The 18,460-nt window shown below is 42.4% G+C and overlaps 1 long non-coding RNA gene across 1 annotated transcript in view; it reads right to left on the bottom strand.

Moving 5' to 3' along the window:
- Positions 1-14,863: 14,863 nt before the first annotated feature.
- Positions 14,864-18,460, bottom strand: part of LOC121289468 — a 135,304-nt gene continuing 131,707 nt past the window's right edge. Inside the window, exon 3 of the long non-coding RNA XR_005945570.1 lies at positions 14,864-15,417. This is a non-coding gene — a long non-coding RNA (uncharacterized LOC121289468). The remainder of the gene's footprint in view (positions 15,418-18,460) is intronic.

Below are 18,460 nucleotides of genomic sequence, written 5' to 3'. Positions count from 1 at the left end.
GGGGTGCCAATCAAATAGGCTGCTTTGTCCTGGATGGTGTCAAGATTCTTTAGTGTTGTTGAGCTGCACTCATCCAGGAAAGTGGAGAGCATTCTGTCTTGTGCCTTGTAGATGGAGGACAGGCTTTGGGGAGGCAAAGGGTGAGTTAGTCACCACAGAATTCCTAGCCACTGACCTTCTCTTGTAGCCACAGTATTTATATGGCTGATCCAGTTCAGTTTCTGGTCAATGGTAACCCCCAGGATGTTGATAGTAAGGGTAGTACCATTGAATGTCAAGGGGCGATGGTTAGCTTCTCTCTTGTGGCCATTGCCTAGCACTTACGATGGAGGAAGGTCATTGATGAAACAGTTGAAGATGGTTGGGCCTAGAACACTAACCTGAGGAACTCCTATGTCAATGTCCTGGAACTAAGATGATTGGCCACCAACAACCACAACTGTCTTCCTTTGTGCTAGGTATGACTCCAAACAGTGCAAGGTTTACCCCCTGATTCCCATTGACTTTGGTTTTGCTAAGGCTCCTTGATACCACACTCGGTCAAATGCTGCCTGGATGTCAAGGGCAGTCGCTCTCATCTCACCTCTGGAGTTCAGCTCTTTTGTCCATGTTTGGACCAAGGCTGTAATGAGGTCAGGAGCTAAGTGGCCCTGGCAGAACCCAAACTGAGTGTCACTGAGCAGGTTATTGCTGAGCAACTGCCACTTGATAGCATTGTCAATTACTTCTTTCATTGCTTTGCTCATGATCAAGATAAAAATGATGGGGCAGTAATTGGCCAGGCTGGATTTGTCCTGCTTTCTTTGGACCTGGACAATTTTCCACATTGCCGGATGGATTCTACTGGAACAGCTTAGCTAGGGGCACGGTTAGTTCTGGAGCACAACTTTTCAATCCTATTGCGGGAATATTGTCAGGGCCTATAGCCTTTGCTGTATCCAGTGCCTTCTTGATATTACAAAGTGAATTGAATTGGCTGAAGGTTGGCATGATGCTGGGGACCTCAGGAGGAGGTCAAAATGGATCATCCACTCAGCATTTCTGGCTGAAGATAGTTGCAAATGCTTGTCTTTTGTACTAATGTGCTGGGCTCCTCCATCGTTAAGAATGGGGATATTTGTGGAGCCTTTTCCTCCAGTTAGTTGTTTAATTGCCCACCATCATTCATGACTGCATGTGGCAGAACAGCTGAGCCTAGATTTGATTCATTGGTTGTGGGATCGTTTAGCTCTGTCTGTTGCATGCTGCTTCCACTGTTTGGCATGCAAGTGGTCCTGTTTTGTAGCTTCACAAGGTTAACACCTTTTTAGGTATACCTGGTGCTGCTCCTGGCATGTCCTCCTGCACTCTTCATTGAACCAGGTTTGCTTCCCCAGATTGTTGGTAATGTTAGAGTGCAGGATATGCCAGGCCATGAGCTACAGATAGTGATTGAATATAATTCTGCTACCGCCGATGGCCCAGAGCTCACATTGATGTCCAGTTTTCAGATGCTCGATTCATTGGAAATCTATCCCACTTAGCATGGTGGTTGTGCCACACACACAATGGAGGGTATCTTCAGTGTAAAGATGGGACTTTGTCTCCACAAGAATTGTGCGGTGGTTACTTTTACCAAATACTGTCATAGACAACTGCATCTGCAAGAGGTAGATTGGTGAGGACTAGGTCAAGTAGGTTTTTCCCCCTTGGTTCCCTCACCACCTGCTGCATATCCAATCTGGCAGCTATGCCCCTTAGGAAACAAAAACAGAAAATGCTGGAAAAACTCAGCAGGTCTAGCAACATCTGTGGAGAGAGGAACAGAGTCAAAGTTTCAAGTCCAATATGACTCCTCTTTGGAACTGCAGAGAGGTAGAAATGTGATGGGCTTTATGTTGAAAAAGGGGGAAGAAGCAGGTGGAACAAAAATAGAAGGTTAGGGATAGGTTAGAGGGCAGGCGAGATTAAATGACAAAGATGTCATGGAACACAAGACATGATAGTATTAAAGACTAAAGCTTTGGTTCAGAGTGGGCGTTACTGACAGAATAAAGGTCAGCACTGTCTGAAAAGCAAAAAAGCATGAGAATAAGATACAGACCGTTACTTAGGGGAGAAAAAATTTAAAATGGAGGACAGAGTTCATGGTCTGCAGTTGTTGAACTCAATTTTGAGTCCAGAAGGCTGTAAAGTGCCTAATCAGAAGATGCTGTTGAGCTTCACTGGAACATTGTTTCAGGCCGAGGACAGAAATATAAGCATTAAGAGCAAGATGGTGAATTGAAATGTAACAGGGAGGTCAGGGTCATGCTTGCAAACTGAGCGAAGGTGTTCTGCAAAGCGGTCACCCAGTCTATATTTAGTCTCCCAAGTCTAGAGAAGACTGCACTGTGAGCAGTGAATGCTGTAGACTAAATTGAAATAAGTGCAAGTAAATCACTGCTTCATCTGGAAGGCTTGTTTGGGGCCTTGGATGCTGAGGAGGGAGGAGGTTAAAAAGGCAGATGTTATACAACATGCGATTGCATGAAAAGGTGCCATGGGATGGGATGGGATGAAGTGTTGGGGGTGACAGAGGAGTGGACCAGGGTGTCATGGAGCGAATGGTTCCTTTGAAATGCTCACAAGTGAGGTGAGGGGAAGATGTGTTCAATGGTGGCATCGTGCTGGAGTTGGCAGAAATAGCGGAGGACTATCCTTTGAATACGGAGACTGGTAGGGTGGAAAGTGAGGAAAAAGGGAACCCGATCATGTTTCTGGGAGGGCGGGGAGAAGTGAGGAAAATAGTTGGACATGGTTCAGAGCGCTGCCAACCACCGTGGGGGTGGGGGGTGGGGGTTGATCCTCACCTGAGGAAAAGGAAGACATCTCAGAAGTGCCATTGTGGAAGGTAGCATCATTTGATGGAGACAGAGAAACTGGGAAAATGGAATGGAGTCCTTACAGGAAGCGGGGAGATGTTGTTGAGGCAATTTTGGGAGTTAGTGAGTTTGTAATGACCACGGTTAGACAGTCTATCACCAGAAATGGAGACAGAGAAGTCAAGGAAGACAAGAGAAGTGTTGGAGAGGGGAGGAAATTGGAAGCAAAATTGATTATTTTTTTCCAGTTCTAGACGAGAGCACGAAGCAGCATTGATACAGTCATTGATGTCCCAAAAAAAGAGTTGTTGGAGGGGACCTGAGTAGGACTGGAACAAGGAATGTTCCACATACCCCACGACGAGGGCCCATGTAGGTACCCAAAACCACACTTTTCATTTGGAGGAAACGAGACAATTTTAAGGAGAAATTGTTCAATGAGAGAACAAGTTCAGTCAAGGATTGTCCGGGTATCTCTTCAACGAAGAAGTGGAAAACCCTCAGACTGTCCTGATGGGTGATGAAGATGTAGAGCGACTGGACATCCATAGTGAAGAGGCAGCTAGGGCCAGGAAACTGGAAATTGTTGAAATGACTCACAAATGTAGGTTGGATAAAGGGAGAGAAAATAGAGTCAAGATATGAAGAAAAATGTTCAGTGGGGCAGGAACTGCCTGTCCTTTAAGACTTGGCCAGTTCTTGGTGGTGGGCATTGAAGTCTCCAACCCAGAGTACATTCTGTGCCCTTGCCACCCTTAGTGCTTCTTCCAGTTGGTGTTCGATCTGGAAGAATGCTGATTTATGAGCTGAGGATGTGGGGGGCGGTGGCAGGGTGGGGTGACTGTAGGTGGTAATCAGGAGATTTCCTTGCACATTCTTGACTTTTTGCCATGAGACTTCATGGGGTCCAGAGTCAATGTTGCGAACTCCCAGGGCAACTCCCTTCTGACTGTATACCACTAAGCCATCACCTCTGATGGGTCTATCCTGCCGATGAGTGATTAAGCTTGAATAAGAATGTGTAGTTAGGGAAGTTTCCTTATCACTCAGGTCAAGAGTTTCCCAGGATAAAAATCTTGATGGTATAATTCAAACAAGTCAAGAGTTGAGTTTTGGCAATAAAATTTTACATTACTTGTGAAACTCCTGTGATCTTGCTTACAAGTAGTCAGGGGCCTGTAGTGCACTTTACAATTTTTATAAAGGATTTGTGGCATTCTAAGGGTAACAACAGTTTACCTATCACTGTAATACAGAAAATTTACTGATGCAATATATCATGTGACTAATACAAAGTGAAAATAATACACACCTAATAAAAAAGGCACAGATCTCATGGACATAATTGTAATTTGTCTGCCACCTACAACACTTGCTTATGATTCAAATAACTTTGAATTGATTTGTCCTCCCCAATCTCATATTCTCTGTTATTTGAATGTCTTTACTTGAATAGTAAGGAATATTCAAGTTTATCTACAATATGAAACTAATGGACAATTGTAATAAAACTGTAGTAAAAACAAATTCAACTTCTTCATTATTACTTAGTAAACATAATTGATTTGCAGTTCATGTTAAAACTCTTGTTGTTTCATCACTATACCATAAAAATATTTTCTCGTTATTAAATCTTTAATGACCAGCATCATGAATAGATGGTTTTGTGCTATGCTTCAGGCCATACTATCTGAGGTTAATGTCAACAAGCAACATAAACATCCCCTTTGAGCCCAATTGCAACATTGGTTCTATTGAATGACATCTATAACTCAGATCAGCGACTTTTCAGTAGACAACCAGTGGAGCACCCGTAAAGGTAAACTCAAGGCATGCAGGATAAATATATACTCAAAGTTATGAAAGGTACACTATATGCCCTAAATGAATGAACAAAAAAATGTCATAATTTTAAAAAGGAGCAAGGTCAAACTCTATAAATCATATGCAATAAAAGGCAATTTATAAGTATTGCCACTATCACTAACTCCCTAACCAGACTAGTCTTTTCCTGTTCACTCTATGAAAGCTCATCATAATTTTACAAACCTCCCTTTGAACTCCTTTTTGCTTTCTTTGCTCCAATGGAAATAGTTCCAGCGTCTCAATCTTTTATATTCATTCCAGTCCCACTTTCTCATTCCTGACATCATTTTGACAAGTTTATGCCCTTTCTGTGGTTTTAGAGTTCCTTCTATAATAAAACATAAAACTACACACAGCACTGTAACTATAGCCTTAGCATTGGCTTTTACAAATTTATCATAATTTCATAAGTCCTTGCACTCTTCACACTTATTTATAAAACTTAAAATGTTATGGTAACAGGACCCTTGGAAAGAATAGAGGATTTGGCATTTTGGAAGTGGATACATACTTAAAACAGGAGGTTTTTACACAAATATGCAGACATGTATGCATGAATAAAAAGAAACAAAATAATCTGTAAAGTGGAAGGGCTGATTTTAGCTTAAGACAACAGTGGCATAATGAGCTAAATCAAGAACAGAAAATATATTTATAGCATTGATGGCACACTTTTAGCAATCTAGTCATAAAGCTCTGGAATTCTCTCCCTAAACCTCTGCCTCTTCACCTACCTCTCTTCCTTTAAAATCTTCAAACCCAACCCTTTGACCAAGCTTTTAATAACATACCAGAGGCTTTTCAGTTTTTCTTGCATCTGAATTAATGGTAAGAAAATTGGGTGTGCTTACCTGTAATTGCTAGCCTCTGTTAAATTTCAATTTTTCTGCTCCATCCAGCAATTGCTTTTTGATCAGGCTCTACTGACAAAAATCTGCTCTATGTCCTGTGATAGCACAGTTCAATGTTTAGTGTACAAGGGCTGAATTTTACATGGAGGTGGTGGCCCCACCCACCAGCTAGAAAGTCAGGGGCGAGCCCGCCTCTGCCAGCCCAGGAAGCCATGATACAATTTCACCTAGTTCAGGCAGTTAAGTACTGAGGTCATGGCTTCTGCCGCCATGAGGGAAGATGTTTCGCCTCCAAAATCTGCCGGCCTACCAGCTGGCTTGCTGCTCTCCAGCCCCAGCAATACCATTGGGAGCCTTACCCACTTCTGGGACTACTGTCAATCCCTGAGCAGGAATGTTGCTGGAAGCCAGAGTTCAAGGTTAGTAGGGTGGCCTTGCCAGGCCAGTCATGCCTGCTCTGGCAAGGGGGTGAATAGTACGTTGATGGGGTGGGAGGTGGTGTTCAACTGTAGCAGCCATTTCTGTGGGTGGGGGGTGTCTCCATTGGGCAAGGGGTGCCTGAACAGGAGGGTCACCCACCCCAGAACTAAACTGGCACTTGGTGTGAACTCCTTCCTCTGCTGGTAAAACACCAGTGGTGGCGGCAGGTGGCTACTAATTGGCCATTTAAGGGCCTCAATTGGCTAAAGATTGGGCAGGCCACCTGACACCTCCATGCCACTGGTAAAATACCAGCGGAAGTGGGTAGGCAACAGGCATAGCGCCACACCTACCATCCCACCCAATTTTATGCCCCCCTCCCCAACAACCAGCCAGCCTGCTCGAGGTGATGCGAGGGGAGTGTAAAATTCTGACCAAGTCAAGAAAACTCTCATTCAGTTGAAAAGAAAAGAACTTGCACTCATATAGTACTTAGCACATTCCTAAATGCAGTCAAGTTTTCAGGACACTTTAAATCGGATCGAAATGCTGTGATTGCTGTGGTAACAGATTATTCAAATTCCTGACCAGAAAGTCCCACAAACAGAAAATCTGATGAATGACTGGCAGATTTTCTTTGACAATTTTAGTCAAAAATGAAACTTTTGAAAAGCAAGGATATCTGTAAAACTCCCTGCCCTTCTTCACATTTTGTCATGAGATCTTTTACTTCAAACCTGAAAAGCAGTTTAATATCTCATGCAAAGGCAGCACTCCAGCAGTCATATGTGCTCATGTACTATCATGGAGCTTGAACCTCAGAACCTACTTGGAAGTGGAAGTGCTAAAACTGAGCCAAGGAGACACGGGCTAGTTAGTTATAGATTTGACCATTTAGAACGGGCCACCACTGAGTGGCTCTTTGCTGTTTGGTTGAAAGTTACCACAAGATGGTGCTGACACCCACTCTTTAATTAAAGGTCCCAGCTGTGGAATTGGGCTCTTTAGCACCCAGTTTTTCTACACTATAAATGCTGTTTTGTCGTATGTAAAAGTCTGGTGGAGCTACATTGGATGGCATTTTGTTGAGGGTATTAGCGTGCATGCACTGCGATATCAGTAAATGCACCCCAATTCTCCAGCAGGAGAATGGTGTTGAGAAACTTATCAGCCATGATTGAATGTCGGAGCAGACTCGATGGGCTGAATGGCCTAATTTCTGCTCCTATGTCTTATGGTCTTCACCACAAATCGCACATCTTATCGTTCCTTTCTTAATGATTGTCCACTTGGTCATAATGCTAAAACAAAACCCATCAACAAAACAGACATTCCAAATCAAGTTTATGAATAAAACCATGTCACATTGCATATAAAAGAATTTTTGTGCATTCCCTTAGTGCATGTTTTCACATGTCTTTGCCTCTCCTAGTGCTCCTATGCAGTGCCTCTCCAGTGGCTGCAGCATGGCAGGTGGAAAGCTGCTACATTAAGGGAGGCAGCAAATTACCATTACCACTCCCTCTGAGGCGGCATTTCAGCAATCCTAGAAATTTGTTGACAGAGAAAGGCTGCTGGATTATTGTGATACTTTGCAGGCCCCTTTGACCACTGGTATCTGCAATCATGATGGCAGCAGTCTGAGCTTCCTGACACTGGGTGGCTTCTGCTTGTGCTGCAATGAAAACTGAAACATTGACTATCAAATGCTGCATCATGTTTGGGTCTGGAAGTGTGCTAATGGAGTTGGCCACCACTTTCAAGCTGTGTGCAAAGCCCAGTGCCAAGTTGGTGCTAGACTCTTCCAGGCTTTCTGGCAGGCCTGCCAATGAATTAAGCATTTCATTGTGCATAGGGAGAGACCGTAATGTAGCAGTAATGTCACTGGACTAGTAATCCAGAGACCCAAGCTAATGTCCTGGGGGCATGTGTTCAAATTCCACCATGGCACCTGGTGGAATTTAAATTCAATTAATAATTTTGAATTAAAAACTAGTCTCAGTAATGGTGACCACGAAACCATTGTTGATTGTCACAAAAGCCCATCTGGTTTACTAATGTCCTTTGCGGAAGAAAATATGCCATCTTTGCCTGGTCTGGCCTATATGTGATTATAGACACAGCAATGCGATTGACTCTTAATTGCCCTCTGCAATAGCCTGGCAAGCCACTCAGTTCGAGGGCAGTTAGGAATAGACAACAAATGTTGGCCTTGCTAACGATGCCCACATCCCATGAAAGAATTTTTAAAAACTTTCAGCCTTTCTCTTAGGTTGCCCCAACAAAATCCTCATCTGAGTACTCTGCCACAGAAGTCATGTGCAACCTTGCCCTTTGTCTCCTACTTTGGCTGCAAGCTATTTGTAAGCGGTAGCTTACTACATACAAATCCCAAAATCTAAGCTTTTCACAAAAATATTCACAGTTTTTATATTCTTTGTGGAATATGGGCATTGCTGGCAATTGTTCCCTATCTCTAATTGCCATTGAACTGAGTGGCTTACTAGGCCATTTCAAAGCTTTCTTCAGTTAAAGAGTCAACAACATGAGATAAGGCTGGTAGATTTCCATCCTGAAAGGGCATTAGTGAACCAAGTGAGTTTTTATAACAATTGACAATGTTTCATGGTCACCATTACTAAAACTAGTTTTCAATTCCCAATTTATTAACTGAATTTAAATTCCGCCAGCTGCTTTGGTGGGATTTGAACCCATGACCCCGCAGCATTAGCCTGGGCCTCTGGATTGTTAGTCCAGTGACATTATCATCACTCCTCAGTGTTCATATCTGAGCTGGTGGCTGCAAATGTGAGAGCAAATTATGGTGTTTTTTCATTGCAGCCTTTCTGATCTTCCATCTTTTTCTTTTCCACCACTGCCTGACCAGGTTGTGGTTTCTGGTTATCTGGAAGGAAGAAGGTATAGGGGTTATGGTGATGGGAGGGGAAAGCAAGAGCTGCGTGCTTATACCAACTGTACTGTTGAAATCACGAGAGATTGTGAAATGTGGGAAAATTAAGTTGTGAGAAGGGGGTTACAGTCTGAGGATACATCATCTTCGATATTATTGGCCCTGTTGAAAATGCTGCTCCAATGACAGCAACTGCCATTCCACCGCCCCCCCCATTGGGGTAAGGACATGCAGTCATGCCAGTCCCCCACCCATTAGGTCCTGCTACCTTCCATTATGCAGCACCTTGTCCTGCAAAAGAGAGGGAAATGTGATGCAGTGTGTTTGGGTTAAATGACTCTGTGGTTGAATAGCTGGCAGAGTGCAAGCTGTGAGATGTGGGTATGAGGTTTGCAGCATTGCTAAGTGAGGGTGAGGTGAAGCCATGTATCAGTCGTGATTGATTGAGATTTTGTTAGCTGAGTAATGGCGAGTGTGGTGCACTGAGCAGTGTGTGAGGCTACTAATGCAGTTGATGGAATATAACATTTGAAGATGCATTTTATTACCATGACCACTCATTTGAGGTTATTGAGCTTTTTTGTACTGCATTGCATCCAGGTCCAAGGGGCTGGACTCCTGGCATTGACTTGCAGTGCTATCTGGCCCCACTGCCTTTACAGAGTTTGACTGGGGTGGCCTCTTGGCCCCCTGTAATTACCACTCCTGTCCACCTCCTGCACCAAGGACTCCAAAGCAGCGTCAAAAAAGCTTGAAGCCTGCTATCTGCCAGATTGCCATTATTGAGTGTTTCCCACATCAAAATCATTTTTAGAACAACCTCCAGCACCTGCTGCAGTCACAGTAAGAGGTGCAGCCTACTTTTAAGTAACTCAGTCTAGCTTTAACTCATGTTAGCCTCTCAGGCAGACATTCAAAATGTGTGCTCTGAGTTGGCTGCATGCTGCAATCATTTAAATTAGTAGGCAGCACAAAGTTTGTGTGCTGCCTGCACCAGAAGCATTGGACATGGAATAATCTCACGTCATGACCCCGAACCCATTTTTGACCATGTTTAATTTTGCTCCCATTGTGTTTTTCCTGAAACATTTTGCAAGACAGAAATAAAACTAATTTTAGTTTATGAATAAATTGCTAATTTAATTCTAAAGCCATAATTTTAGGAATTTAAAATTGATTAGATGTCATAGAATATTAAGTGACAGTGCTTTACAGTATTGAGGAAAACACAATCTGGGCCTAGGAAAATGCAAATTAACCTTTTATTTTAGTTTACTGATTTTTTAAAAAAACTGCAATTCTTATAGGAAATGTCTTAGAACTATATTAAGTCAGAGTTTGAGATCAGGTATCTCTACACAGATTCTATAAACAATTTGTTACATTACTTACATTGGGCAGTCAATGTTGGCTGAACATTATTGCTTTTCTTAGCATCAGAGAACTTAACAAAGCTCTAAATTCCAGCAATCCTGAACTATGCAGAGGGGATGACAACATTAGAACAGCGCTCAGACTGAACAATGTGTGGCACAGCAAAGCATAAGAGGAAAAAAGTGAAATAACTTAAAAATGGAGCACAATGAAATATTTAAACTTCATGTTCCTGGAATTGCTATTTTTCACTGAGTCATCACATCCAACAAGAACAAGGTGCCTCAGATACTGAGACAAGGAGAATCAGCAGGCGTCACCTACAAAACAATCACAGAATAACATTGGCAGAAGTCATGAAAAGGTCTGTAACCACCCACATTCTTTGTCAGTCAGACTTGAGAATGCTTGACTCAGGATGCTACAAACAGGAAACAAAGCGAAACTAAAACACATACAAATAACAAAATAAACCCAAAAAAAATGATTGAACTATGTCTTCTGACCCTTGTTCTGCTTTCCTGTTCTTGATATTCTCTCAGCCTTTGTTTCCCCGTTGTATTATGGTTTTATTTACACACAAAAGGATGCAGGATATCATTTTTCTACCATGAGTAAAACTTGATGGATTTGATTGTTATCGTTTTGCTCACAAGCATGATAAAAGTGATATGCTGGTACTGCTGACACGTGTTGTGCTTGAATAGTTTTCTTAAGTATTCATGCTCCAAACGTTAAGATTATTTACACTGCATTTATATCACATCGATTCCTAGGTAAATTATGAGGAAATATGGACTATTTTCTGATTTAACACTTTAAGCAATAGCACAGAAATAGAAGATTTAGATATGTGGAAAATAAACACCTAGACCAGGATTTTACAGCCCTGCTGCAGCAAGTCTCCCCCTGGTGGATGCTGCAAGCCATTTAAATTTCCATTCAGTTCAGTGGGACCTGCCAGGCAAAAGGGGTCGTAAAATCTTGGCCCTTATTTTGAGAAACTCCTGCCCTGATGAATTTCCTCTGACAGCCACAAGCGTTTTCCTTTGTCAAATATGACTCCTGTCACTGGAAAAATATGTCTACGACCCCTATGGACCTTAATTTTGTTGGGCCTCTTTGGTGTCATGTTGATCAAAGGCTGCCTTATAGGGTTGCCAACCCTCCAGGATTGGCCTGGAGTCTCCAGGAATTGAAGATCAATCTTCAGGACACTGCTGTGTGCAATCATGGAGAAATCATAAGGACAATAAAAAAGGTAGATTTTTACATTTTTTTCTTTAAACATTTCTTTTAACTAGATATAAAAGCATTGAAAATGGTGGGGGGATGTGGAGGGAAGGCCATTAACTGACAGTCAAGCACCATCTAATTGGGTAATAAGTCTTTTTGCTTTCCAAATGGCGTCAGAAGGCAGTATGTCACAAGGATAGATGTATTGGCCAACCAATGGCTGGCGCATGGGGAAAAGTCATGTGATGAAACCTCCAGGAATACACAATCATAGTTGGCAACTTTCCTACCTTGGCCTCAAGGCAAGCTAGTCTCCCCCGTCCTCTGGCACTCAGTTGCTGTGTCTATATCAGGGTCAAGGCTGTGATGAGGTCGGAGCCAAGTGGGCACTGGTGAAACCCAAGCTGAGCTTTGGTGAGCTTATTAACAGTGAGTAGTTGTTGATATACAGTACCAATGATGATTCTTTCTATCACTGTACTAGCGATTGCAGGGCGGTGTGGAGAGAGAATTGGAGCCACATAAGCATGTTTGGATTTATTGGAGAAGAAGTTAGACCCAATTACAACCACTATGTGGACGTAAAACAGGCACAACCAAAACCAAATTCCGGGGTCAATGCCCTGCATCGCAAGGACACCTGAAATCATTCAATCCTAAATTGGAATGATCCAGTTTTTAGGTTGCACTGCCTGCCCCCTGAAACAGATGTCCTGTCTCATTCTAAAGTAAATGAGAGCCTAATGCATGTTTTGGATCTCTTGACAGAAATTGGGCAACTACGAGTTGGACAGGTCAGGCCTGCCCTGTTTGAAATTTTCAGTGACAGCTAACTAAAGGTTATTTTAATAAGATTTTTTTTTCCAAATGTTCTTGTGGAGTGAGAAGGAACACAACTGCTTCCCTAACTTCATAGTTGTCATGATCACTGTCCCTGCCCTAGTTGCCTGCTCCAACCCCCATCCTAGAACCTAATTTTGGGATACTCAATGCCAATCAACCAATATTTCCTGAAGTAAATATGTGAGTTACCTATGGAAGCATGACAGGTAGCATCAGTTTGTGCAATAAATTTTAACGCAGCCCAAGGAACAATTATTGTCTGCACCATTTCTTTTTGTGGATAGAACATACCTGAGCAATCTTCCACATTGTCAGGTAGATATCAGTGTCATAGATGTACTGGAGCAGCTTTACTAACTCTAGTTAACCCTATAATATCTCTTATAAATGCCTTGGGACATCTTATTACCTTAAAGGTGCTATATAAATAAAAGTTATTGTTTGGTGCACAGGCCCTCATCACTCGAACTGCAATGTTGTCAGAGCCCTTAGCCTTTGCTGTAGTAATCTTCAATTCTATAGGATTTGTAAAGTCATCTGCAGCAAGTGGTACAATTCTGTTAAATTCCACCTTTTGCAAAGTGGAGACAGCAGATACAAGAAGGGTTTTATAAATATGGACCTTAGGATAGTGAAGGGTGCAAACAACAGCTCAGATATCATTGTATCTGTATTTTTCTTGGCTTCATTGAAGTTCCTCCTCATCTAAATCATATACAGTAGAATGTTCAAAATGCCGAAAGGAATAAGCATCCTCATAACTTTGTATTGTGTGATATAAATGCAGGCAGTAACCAAAAGCAGGAATTGCAAAACTAAAAGTTTAATTAGCAAAACCAACTAATCCTGGGAACAACTTACAACAAAATATAACTCAAAATCTAAAAAAAAATCAAACAGCCCTTACCTCAAGACTCTCATAACTAATTTATTGCGACTTGTTGTAAACTATAAGCACAGCCTCATCCAAAATTGTTAGATTTGGAACAAGGCTACATCTTTACAATTTATTGCTTAAATAAGGCTCCCCATACATGTATCATGGGTTAACTTTGTGCTCAGACATCAAGTTCTTTCCCAGATAAAAGCAAAAAACTTCAGATGCTGGAAATCCAAAACAAAAATAAAAATAAAAATACCTGGAAAAACTCAACAGGTCTGGCAGCATCTGCGGAGAGGAATACAGTTAATATTTCGAGTCCGTATGACTCATCAACAGAACATTGTCTCTTTGTGGCGGGGGTGGGGGGGAGCTTCTGATCAGGTGCAGGGCACAAAATATACCATTAAATATTTATATTTAAGTTCTTTCTCAGGCCTTCCTCATAGTGTGATCTGCAGATCAGCGAGGTACTGAAGTTATGGACCATTCGTGCCCACAACATGTCTCCCGATTGCGGTGACTCGAACCTTCTTCATAAGCTTTACAAATTGCATCATGCTGTGAATTGGGTGCACAAGATCACTCATTTAATTGGATCCTACACCTGTCATCATTATGCTTAGAAATTAGCCGCCCTCAATAGTTGGTATATTGGTCTGTGTCATATATTAAAGTCAGCTGTGACAGAGTGTGAGCAGAAATAGTTTGTGCTCCAGTGGTATTGCTGATTGCCTGCTCTTGTAACTCTTTCGAGTACAAACCTGTTTCCATCTGTTTCAGATGAAGTTACATTGTTTCATAGTTTGCCATTGTGAGATTTGAACACTTGATCTTGGGGTTGCAAACCCAGTACCATAACCACTTGGCTATTTAGGCCAAGCTAAAGTTACATTGTTTCATAGTTTTGCCATTGTGAGATTTGAACTCTTGATCTCAGGGTTACAAACCCAGTACCATAACCACTTGGCTATTTAGGCCAAGCTTTGCCTGCTCTTGTACATGCAGTAGATCAACTCACCAATTTACTGCAACCAGCAGCCTTAACCCAATGGAATAATTTTATAGACATATTTTAGTAGCTGTACAGTGCAGTCATTGTCCTGATCATTGAGGTATTTAGAGTGCAGAGAATCAAAGAAAAATTATGGGCCAGGTTTTCAATTATGGGTCAGGAAACCGGGTGCAGGTTCAATTCCAGATCCCGACCCTGTGTCATGCCTGCATCATTGACACAACACAATTTTCAAATGGAGATTATATAATTGTTCTGGAGCAGGTTTGATGCCCTATTGGTATGAGCGAAAAGAGCCTGGGAGTGAGACACAGTCACTTTAAAAAGGTGAGCAGCAGCCAAATTTGGGCCAGCCACTCACTGTGAAGATGGTTGCCCAGGGAGGAGAACAGGATTGGGCTGGCACTGCCAGGGTGGGCAGCCCTAGATTTTTTTATGCCTCCCTGGAGGTCCTCACCGAGGCTGCGGCCAAGAGATGGTATATTTTGTTCCCTGCACCTGATCGGAAGCTCCCCCCCCCCCCCCCCCGCCACAAAGAGACAAAAAGGGTATGACTGGAGTCATGGAGGAGGTGAGCAGCCATGGCATCATCAGGAGGACATGGGTCTGGTACCTCAAGCACTTCATTGTCTTTATACGATCTGGGAAGTTGTGTGGCAAGCGGCACCTGGGTGACAGTTCTCCAATTCTGTACACAGGAACATGCACATAAGCTCAGCTGACTGTGTGCCCTAACGTTGTCAGAACAAGTGCTAGTCACATCATTCAGGTATCAGCCACCCTCAGATGTGGGGAGAAAGTTAGTAGGGGGCACCACTGAGGAGCCCAGCAGCTCATGTCAATGTCATCCTGCAAGAGAAGCACATATACAATAGCCAGGAGATGGTGCAGACAGAAGGTGAAGTGCCAGACTTGCACAAATTCATGGCGGTGCTGGAGATCATGCAGGTGCCATCGTAGCAGACCATCGGCGATGATGTGGCTGGAAGCCAAAAAGAGCAGTGTCATTTGATAGCTCCATCCTCAGCTGAAAGGCATGTAGGAGATTCTGCCCAATGCATGCTATGGCTCGTCAACTGTTGTCATCTATCAGGCTGATTGGGATGATAGCATCTGCTGAGTTGTCCAAGTTCTCATCAACATCTTCTTCTTGTCTCTACCACCCAGCTTCATGTCAACTGCAAATTTGGAGATATTACAACATACAAACATAAGAAGGAGGTGCAGGAATAGAGCATTTAGCCCTCATGGCTGATCGGATTGTGGCTTCAAGTCTACTTTCCTGTCTACCTCCTACAACCTTTGACTCCCTTGTTAATCAAGAATCCATCTAACTCAGCCTTAAAAATATTCACAGACCCTGCCTCCACTGCTCTCTTGGGAAGAGAATTCCACAGATTAATGGCCCTCAGAGAGAAGAAAATCTCTCCTCATCTCTGCCTTTACTGGAAATCCCTTTATTTTTAAACTGTGTCCCTTAATTCTAATCTCTCCCATAAGGGGAGACATCCCCTTGGCATTCATTCTGTCAAGTCCACTTGTATATGTGTCAATGAGATTGCCTCTCATCTTCTAAACTCCAATGGATATAGGGCCAATCTGTTCAACCTTTCCTTATAATCCCTTCAGCCTATTAGTCAGTCACATGAACCTTCTCTGAGTTGCTTCTAATGCAATTATATTCTTTCTTAAGTAAGGAGACCAAAACTACACAGTACTGCAGATGTGGTCTCACCAATGCCCTGCACAACTTAGCAAAACTTCTCTACTTTTATAATTGATTTCCCTTGCAATAAGTGACAACATCCCTTTTTTTTCCTTATCACTTGTTGCACCTGCATGCTGGCTTTTTGTGATTCATGTACCAGGACACCCAGATCCCTCTATACTGCAGAGTTCTATGATCTCTCTCCATTTAAATAATATGCTGTTTCTCTATTCATCCTGCCAAAGTAGACAATTTCACATTTTCTGACATTGTACTCCATCTGCCAATTTTTTACCCACTCACTTAACCTATCTATATCCCTTTGCAGACTCTTCACAACTTACTCTTCTGCTTATCTTTGTGCCATTAGCAAATTTAGTAACCACCCATTAAGTCCCTTCATTGAAGTCATTGATATAGATTGTGAATAGCTGAGGACCCAGGACTGATCTCTGTGGCACTCCACGGGTTACAGCTTGCCATCCTGGAAATGACTCATTTATTCCTACTTTCTGCTTCTGTTAGCTAACCAATCCTCTATTCATGTGATTATTTTATCCCCTATACCATGAGCTCTTATTTTGTGTAGTAAGTTTTAAGTGGCACCTTATCAAATATCTTTTGGAAATCCAAATACACCACATCTACACGTTCCCTTTATCCATTAAGATGAAAGGAAAATACTGCGGATGCTGGAAATCTGAAATAAAAATAGAAAATGGAAGAACTCAGCAGGTCTGGCAGCATCCATGAAGAGAGAAACAGAGTTAACGTTCTGAGTCCGTATGACTCTTCTTCAGAGAAGACTCTGAAGAACATTTGGACTCGAAATGTTAACTCTGTTTCTCTCTCCATAGGTGCTGCCAGATCTGCTAAGTTGCTATCCCTTTATCCATGTTGCTTGTTACTCTGCAAAGATATCCAATAAATTAGTCAAACCTGATTTCCATTTCACAAAACCATGTTGACTCTGCCTGATTACATTAAGATTTCCTAAGTGTCCTACTATAACCTCCTTAATAATAGGTTCTAGCATTTTCTCTGAGATAGATATTGGACTAACTGGCCTTTAGTATCCTATTTTCTGTCTCCCTCATTTCTTGAATGGAGGAGTTACATTAACTATCTTCCAATCTGATGGGACCTTTCCGGAATGTAGGGAATTTTGGAAAATTACAACCAATGCATCTACAATCTCGCCACCCACTTCTTTTAAGACCTTAGGATGCAGTCATCAGGTCCTGAAGATTTGTCAGCCTTTAGTTCTAATAGTTTTCTCAGTACCTTTTCCCTAATGTTTGTAATTGTTTTAAGTTTCCCTGTCTCTTTCAATTCTTGATTCAAAAGTATTTGTGTATGTTATTTGTGTCTTCTACAGTGAATCCAGACACAAAATATCTGTTCAATGCTTCCGCAATTTTCTTATTACCCATTATTAATTTCCCATTCTCACTCTCTAGAGGACCAACACTCACTTTAGTTACTCTCTTTTTAAAATACTTTTAAAAGTATTTAAATAGACTGGGCAATCATGAGATGCTGTGGGCCATCATCAGCAGCAGAATTGTACTCAACCACAACCTGTAACCTCATGGCTCAGCATATCCCCCAATCTACTATTACCACCAAGCCAGGGGATCAACCCTGTTCAATGAAGAGTATAGGAGAGCATGTCAGAAGCAGCACCAGGCATACCTAAAAATGAGGTGTCAACCTGGTGAAGCTACAACACAGGAATACTTGCATGCCAAACAGTATAAGCAGCTAAGCGTTTCCACAAACAACAGATCAGATCCAGGCTCTGCAGTCCTACCACATCCAATTGTGGTGCATGATTAAACAACTCACTGAAGGAGAAGGCTCCACAAATATCCCTCGCCTCAATGATGGAGGAGCCCAGCACATCAGTTCAAAAGATAAGGCTGAAGCATTTGCAAGAATCTTCAGCCAGAAGTGCTGAGAGGATGATCCATCTTGGCCTCATCCAGAGGTCCCCAGCATCATAGATACCAGTTTTCAGCCACCTTGATTCGCTTCAAGTGATATCAAGAAATGGCTAAAGGCACTGGATACTGCAAAGGCTATGGGCCCTGTCACTATTCTGGCAATAGATTTGTGCTCCGGAACTTGCGGCGCCCCTATTTCAACCCAGCTACAACACTGGTGTCCACCCAAGAATGTGGAAAATTGCCCAGGTATGTCCTGTACACAAAAAGCAGGACAAATCCAACCCAGCAAATTACCAGTCTGTCTGTCTGCTCTCAATCATCAGCAAAGTGATGGAAGGAGTCATCAACAGTGCTATCAAGTGGCACTTGCTTCGCAATAAGCTGCACTGTGACTCTCAGTTTGGATTCTGCCAGGGCTACTCGGCTCCTGACCTCGTTATAGCCTTGGTTCAAACATGGACAAGAGCTCCAGAGGTGAGATGAGAGTTACTGCCCTTGACATCAGGGCAGCATTTGACCAAGTGTGGCATCAAGGAACCCTAGCAAAACTGGTGTCAGTGGAAA

Source organism: Carcharodon carcharias, chromosome 16 (genome assembly GCF_017639515.1).
Source record: "Carcharodon carcharias isolate sCarCar2 chromosome 16, sCarCar2.pri, whole genome shotgun sequence".
Taxonomy (NCBI): Eukaryota; Metazoa; Chordata; class Chondrichthyes; order Lamniformes; family Lamnidae; genus Carcharodon; species Carcharodon carcharias.
This window is presented reverse-complemented; position numbering and strand designations above follow the sequence as displayed.